The 7,349-nt window shown below is 34.1% G+C and overlaps 2 long non-coding RNA genes across 2 annotated transcripts in view; both read right to left on the bottom strand.

Annotated features, from left to right (window-relative positions):
- The window catches only part of LOC107061253 (uncharacterized), a 7,812-nt gene extending 1,831 nt beyond the window's left edge, over nucleotides 1-5,981 (bottom strand). The window contains exons 1-3 of the long non-coding RNA XR_001473883.1: nucleotides 5,884-5,981; nucleotides 4,726-4,810; nucleotides 1,308-1,643 (exon numbers count right to left, since the gene is read on the bottom strand). This is a non-coding gene — a long non-coding RNA (uncharacterized lncRNA). The remainder of the gene's footprint in view (nucleotides 1-1,307; nucleotides 1,644-4,725; nucleotides 4,811-5,883) is intronic.
- Nucleotides 2,120-3,054, bottom strand: LOC107061252 (uncharacterized). The gene is made up of 3 exons (XR_001473882.1): nucleotides 2,817-3,054; nucleotides 2,329-2,719; nucleotides 2,120-2,222 (listed from the first exon to the last, which is right to left on the bottom strand). It is a non-coding gene; the product is annotated as an uncharacterized lncRNA (long non-coding RNA).
- Nucleotides 5,982-7,349: the final 1,368 nt, after the last annotated feature.

The following is a 7,349-nucleotide window of genomic DNA, read 5'->3' as shown; positions in this document are numbered from 1 at the left end:
CTTTTAGTCTTTAGTTTCAGTTTTGCTAGATCTAGTTGGGGCATGTCCCAACATTTCTAGTCAGTTTAGAGGCTTATTTCAGACATAGATAGATTCAGCTTAGTATTGAGTTAATATATTTCTTTTGTATTAAACTCTCAGATTTGATATATTCAGTTATAGTATATGGGTATTCCCTATCTTTTCAGATTTATTTATGATTTAGTTTCCGCATCAGTTTATTATCTTTAGTATGCTCATGATCATGCCAGCAGGGTTAGCTTGGGATCACTTGTGGTCCTAGATCCCGTGTCCGCGTCTTGGGGGTAGCTTGGGGCGTGACAGTTCACTAGCATCCATACTCAAGAAATGATCTGCAACTATTCATGGAACTTCAACGATTGTCACTACGACTATTTTCACTAGCATCACCTATCTGCAAAGGAAAATACACAATAAGTGATATGATAAATGCTCTCACCCTTCTTTTGTAATCTCTTTTGAATGCAATAAAATGATTAGGACTGAAACCTAATCCAATCATTATGGTGATTTATAAAAAAAAATACTTACATATTGTATGTCAACAACAGTATGTAAACAAATACTAAATTCTCTACTATGAGTGTCAATACAAATGCCAATTATAAACAAATAGGTCAATACGAACATACAAGAATATGCAAAAATATGTTCTGGACGTTGCTACTTCTTTATTGCACATAATAGTAAAATAATCACAAGTTTTTATCTTGCTCTTATATTAATCCAGACCAAACAACACTCCACAAAGTTCTATAGACAAATACTCATAATTCCACATTCTTTTTTCCTAATCCAGACCAAACAACACTCCACATTCTACGCTCCAGAAGCAATCATGGGAATTTTTAGTGAACTTGACCTTCTTCAATTTTAACCACATTTTCTTTCTCATTTTATAACTTACATTCTGTAGGACTTGTAAAATGCAGATCATGTAAAGTTGAAGCAAATAGAAACAATCACAAGAATGTTACCCCGATAAAATATGAAATAATGCAAGCTAACACTAAGCATGTGAACAACAATACTAAGTTCTCTACTATGAAAGTCAATGCCAATCATAAACAAATAGGTCATTACTAACATACAAGAATATGCAAAAATATGTTCTAGACCATGAGTACTGCCTTGCTCATAAAACTTTGCCAGAAATAAAGAAGCTAATCTCAGTAGATATTTCACTAGAAAACACAGTGGATCCAGAAAATGGCTGCAACTAAACTAACATACCTGATATATAAATAAGGTCATTCAAGAAGAGAGAATGTAAACATTATATTTACCATTGTAGGAGGAGGAGCAAATAACCCCACAAATTGTTCTAGTAATGTCCCTTCTTTCATTATCATATATGACTTGAAAGCAGCCATCATTTGATTGTGAGAATTCAATAATTTATTGTAGTTCTCTTGGCAATTGGATGGACATGAAACACTCGAAGCATTCATACCGCTGAATCGAGGTCTTTCTTGTTTAAAAACTCTAGTGGGAACAACTCTTAATCCCAAACACTTTACCCTTTCAGAGTGCTCTTTTCCTAGCACTTTGCCAACTGCATCATCTGGTGATATTATAGACTCATCCACAGTGCTTTGACTCAAAGTTTGCTGAATTTTTTCCTGAGTATTGTACACACACAAAACACATTATCGAAATGTTAAAAAGTAATTGAGAACAGAGATGTATTACCTAAATATAAACAAAGTGCATTCACATATTCCTGAGTTAGGTATTCACATACTCCTGAGTTGGGCATTCACATAATAGATTTTCCTGGGTTAGCCATTCACATATTTAAACAAAGTACATGCACATATTCAATCAAAGTGAGAGATCAGTAGTTAGGCATAATTTTAAATCATTTACTCAAACATGGATTTTAAACCATTTCAAAATGACAGCACACTATACTAAACAAGGCACCATCAAACTGATTTGAACAATAGCAATGACGAAAACATTAACAGAGAATCTCAGGTTTAAAATAAATAAGAGACTAAACATAACCTGATTGGCTTAACTTGTTAGTAGAAAAGGGACAGACTTGAAACAACCAAGGAACTGGAGTGCTATTATTTCCCCCTTAAGAAACTTACACATACAACATTTGCCGCTTCATTAACATATGCTCCATTTACATTCTTATGAGTAGCAAGATAAAGTTATGCTCATCCAGACATTTGATCGGTCTCAGCCATCTATAAGCAAAATAATCAACTCAGAATAACTTAACTAATTAAAAGTAATTACACAATAAGTTAGCTTAATAACTAAAATAAAATGAAATGAACTAAAATCTTTAACCATTTCACCCCTTCTTCTAGAGTTAGCTTTGGATCCAGCTGTGTGTGGAATGATTTGTTTCTTTCGATTTTCAGCATTTCTGTTTCACATTTTCCTTACAAAAGGTACATGAAATTCAATCATTAAAAAGTAATTATATGACTACACATACTAGTTGAAACAATTAAATATATATACCTATGTTTCTTTTTTATAACGATAATTAACATTAAGAAGTCCACTGATCTCTTGGAATTCCAGGTGGAACATTATCCATAATCTGAGTTTTGCTCTTAAGTGGATCACTGAACACTTCCCATATGTCCAACCTATTTGCACTCCACTTCTTTGAAATACAATTATAAACATATCGTCGTGCAACTAAGTCGGTTGTCTCAAAAAAAAATCGAGGCTTCAAGAATAAACACTAGTTAGCTTATATATTAAATCCAAATATAAAGGTCCAAGAAAAGAATATAGGTATAGTAGTCAGAATATATAGTTTATACCACTATGAGTTGATCAAAGACGCGATCAAAGTATGACATAGGCATATTCGGCCATTTGTCGAAGTGCATTGGAAATAAGGAGGAATCAGCAGCTAAAATTCCACAAAAACCATAAAGAAGGGGTTGTGCTTCTCCAAATGGACAATCTAGGTAATCAAAATTGATCACAATACGATCTTCTCCAGATAAATTTAGCACTTCTTTGACTTTCACTTTGAGTTTCTTTTTGTTTCCTTCTTAATCTGGAATAGAGAAAAAGAAATGAAATGACAACAAAGCCAGTTGGTAGCCTTCAATATACAATCTGTTACAAAGATCCTGTTCAAGGAAGCCACTTTGTATCATTTTCTGAATAACTGGAGAACATCTTTTGACACTCTTCCATTTTCTTGATAAGAGAAGATAACGACAAGGAGATGTAGCATTTGGAAAGTAAAATTTTAGGTAAGACTCGATTCAACAGGAAAAATGAGCTTAAAACGAGAATGCATATATCAATATAACCAGGGAATATGCAGACTCAATACTCAAACAAAAGAGGGTTCAAAAAACAGTTATAAACTTGAGACATGCTGCGAAATTGAAGTTTTTAAACAAGAAACAAGTAACAGGAACATGCTATGGAGAAACATGCAGTTAGAGACATCAACAAGATTGAGATTAGAAGCAGCAAACACCCACCACTTGATGTCTCATTATGAACAAGATTTGACAGAATGGACAAGAGAGAAATGAAATAACCAAAGATTTTGATTTTAAGCCTATACCAATAAATGACAACCCGCTATATATCAATAAAAGAAGTAGTATTTAGCTAAGCTTGAATACTAAAAATGACAAAAAAAAACTAAGCTCGTAATTACAAGTAACATTCCAGTAAATCATATTTCAACATTCCAGTAAACTAAGCTTGCAAATGGCTGCTAATCCAGCGTGATATATCACATTTGACCCTTCTTCAGGATGTTCTGTGGATATCCTGAAGGATCACAGTGATATGAATAATCACCAGGAGCTGGATCATTTTCATTCTACCAAGACGATAAATACACCTCTCGTCCTGTTACAAAGTCAAGCATGTTCTATCCGTCTTGAACGATTTCTTCTTTAGCCATGTGTATCCGTGGCCCTCTGTTCACGTAGGACAATATCTATTACTAATGTACCACCATGTAGAATAAGTAAAAATGCACGCCTTATTTGAGACTAATGTACTAAGTGAGGAGGTGGACTACTCTTTCATTAGGTAAGAGAATAAGGGGTCTAAGCAGGAAAGATGTTGTACACTTGAGTGGTAAAGGAAAGCGAGACAGACAGAAAGTAAAGGAAAACTCACCTACATAGATCACACCAACTAATTAACTTGCAATTCCATCAAACACCTAATATCAGTGATGATAAAAAAAGACCAACTAAAACAGCTACGATGCTAACTTTGTCCGCGAACCAAATGACTTTGCGGAAAAAAGTTTGCCAGCCCCTCCAACAAGAAGAAGATTAAGAAGAGAAATGGAGAAGAAAAAGAAAAAATATGATGAAAAAGGAAGCAGAAGTGTAAAATTTACCTATTGCTTCTACGGTCCAATACTCCATAGACTCACGTCCAACAACACGCTTCTTGAATGGTTCCGGTTGTGATTCGGCCTGACTTGATGAAGTCGAATGTGATTGGACACGGGCATTTCATTCTATCTTCTATAGCTCCATTTAAAAATGCAAATTTTAGAAACTGAATCAAGCCAACCAAATATTCTTTTGTGGTCCTTGGCATTCTAATCCAAGATTTATCCATCGAAAAAACAAGATTAGCAGACAATATCACCTATAAGATTTTCATGAGAAAATTATAAGATTAGAGACATATTTAACCATTTTTATGTAACAGTATATGCAGAAATGGAAAGAGTACCTCAACTTTCTTTATCCCTGAAGATCCAGAAGCTCTCCCGTTAATTCCAGTTCCAGATAAAGCAAATATTGAAAAGGGGTCAGACCTGATAAATTAAACAAAGGAACATTTTCTATAAGATTATACATTTTTTTATATAAAACGACTCAAACTTACGTTATTTATCATTACGTTGGTCTGTCTATGTTAAAAGAATAATTAGGCAGAATCATATTGAAAAGTTCTTGTGCCTAAATATTACTTTTTCAGTACCACACCTAATCTTGAATAACAGTAGAAAAATGGAAAACAAGCAATCTGCTTTTAGATGTGCAAAACACAAATATAGAGAGAATTAAATATGAAGGGTTTTAAAGCAAGTAGTAGAGAATAATCAAACAAGAATGAAACCTAAGCATTTTGCAGCAGTTTCATCCTCGGTATGAAACAAGAATAAAACAAGAATCATTCCTTCAATTTCCCAGTCACAAATACATTAATTCAAATCAATGGCACTACCTCTGAATATTTATAACCATAGACAAAAAGTGTTGTAAGATAAATGAATGACATAGAGTAAAGGTTTCTAAACACATAAGCTCGAGTAAGGTTGACATACCATATTTGCAGTGTCCTTAGATATATGCATTGTCCTAAGCAAGTATTGGGATCAAGTAAGCTTAAGTGGAACATTTTATATAAGATTATACATTTGTTTATATAAAACAATACAGGAACAATAGAGGACACACTTTGGTCCAAAATGGGATGTTTTTGTACAGAGGAAGTCTGTTTATGACCCTTTAGCTATGCTTGCTCCTGGCCAGAATTACAGATATGGTAAGGGCCAAAAAAATCTGAGACACTGGCTATCCTAGAAGCTATCAAGCATTGTAATAACAAACATTTGGATCATATCATGATCCAACCATATTCAATATTTTTACAAAGAATACTTGTGAATAAATGCAAACTGCCTTGGAATATATTCAATTGGATTGAAGAGATACAGCAAATAAGCAAAGACATGCAGATTTAGAAGAATGATAAACTAGTGATTTAGAAGAAAAAAAAATGAAGATACAAATCAATAAGTATAAAGAGATAAGTGAAGATTGAGGGCACATGTAATAGCTAAAGAAGAATTAATTAACAAACAAAAGGGGAAACTATATACACCTTACTCCAGCATAAACAAGGATCGACGAAGACGACAACTCCAAATTTTACGAAGAAACAAGGCACCTGTTAGCGACACCATTTGAGACAAAGTGGTCCCAAAAAAATCTGTAGACACAGAATGTCTCGAAAGAATCTGTAGAATCACCAAAATTATAACAAATAACCTAATTCTACCACAAAATACATGCTCAAATTTGATATTTCGAATTTTTCATTCATGAAGAATACAACAAAATTAACCTAATTCTACCTCCGTGCTGTTAGCATGATGGACAACTAAATGATTGTATATATTAATGTAATTATATAGTGATATAAATTAGCATGACCATATACATTTGTTGTAGAATCAAAGGAATAAATATTGTGATAGAATAGCTGATTTGGAGGGATAGCAAGGTAGATTTAGAGGGATTGAATAGCAGATTTGTAGAGATAGAATAGCTGATCTTTAGGGATAGGAATGACGGATCTTTAGGGATGTATAATCTTTATTTCTCTATATAAAGGAAAGACTCTCACTTTGAGAGACATTCAGCAGAAAATTGACATGGTATTAGAGCCTTCTCTTGGCTGTCTTGTTTCATAGAGTCATTTGTGGTTCCTTCTAATTGTTTTTGGAAAATCTTGGTTTTTGGTTGACTGTTCATCGACAATCAGTCCTACCACCTGGGAATTTTGTTCTTGGTCATTCTAGTTGCTTTCTTGAGTCTTTGAAGTTTTTTCTTCTTGGGAGTTTCAGTTTCAGTTGTTTGTCACTGGCAAAGAACTATAGGGCCATATAGATGGAAGCGATCCTGCTCCTACTGATGCAACAAAGCTAGGTGAATGGAAGATTAAAGATGCTCGGGTGATGACATGGATTCTAGGGTCAATTGACCCTCTTATTGTTCTTAATCTCAGGCCATACAAGACAGCTAAGGCCATGTAGGATTACTTACAAAAGGTTTATAACCAAGATAATAGCGCAAGACGCTTTCAGTTAGAGTATGATATTACTAATTACTCTCAAGGAGGTCTTTCTGTTCAGGATTATTTTTCTGGATTTCAGAACTTATGGGCTGAATTTACAGATATTGTCTATGCAAAAATACCTACTGAATCTCTATCAGTGATTCAAGCAGTTCATGAGCAAAGCAAGCGAGACAATTTTTGATGAAATTATGCTCCGACTTTGAGAGTATTCGCTCTAACTTGATGAATCGTGACCCGTCTCCCTCTTTGGATGTTTGCTTTAGGGAATTACTTCGTGAAGAGCAACGTCTTGTCACACAAAATGCTTTCAAGAAAGAAAATGATGTCACTATTGCATTTGTTGCTCAAGGTAAAGGAAAGGGTAGGGATATGAGTAGAACTCAATGCTACAGTTGCAAGGAATATGGTCATATTGCTAGCAATTGTAGCAAGAAGTTCTGTAATTATTGTAAACAACAAGGACACATTATCAAAGAGTGTCCCACACG

Source organism: Solanum tuberosum, unplaced genomic scaffold (genome assembly GCF_000226075.1).
Source record: "Solanum tuberosum cultivar DM 1-3 516 R44 unplaced genomic scaffold, SolTub_3.0 scf00125, whole genome shotgun sequence".
NCBI classification, from domain to species: domain Eukaryota; kingdom Viridiplantae; phylum Streptophyta; class Magnoliopsida; order Solanales; family Solanaceae; genus Solanum; species Solanum tuberosum.
This window is presented reverse-complemented; position numbering and strand designations above follow the sequence as displayed.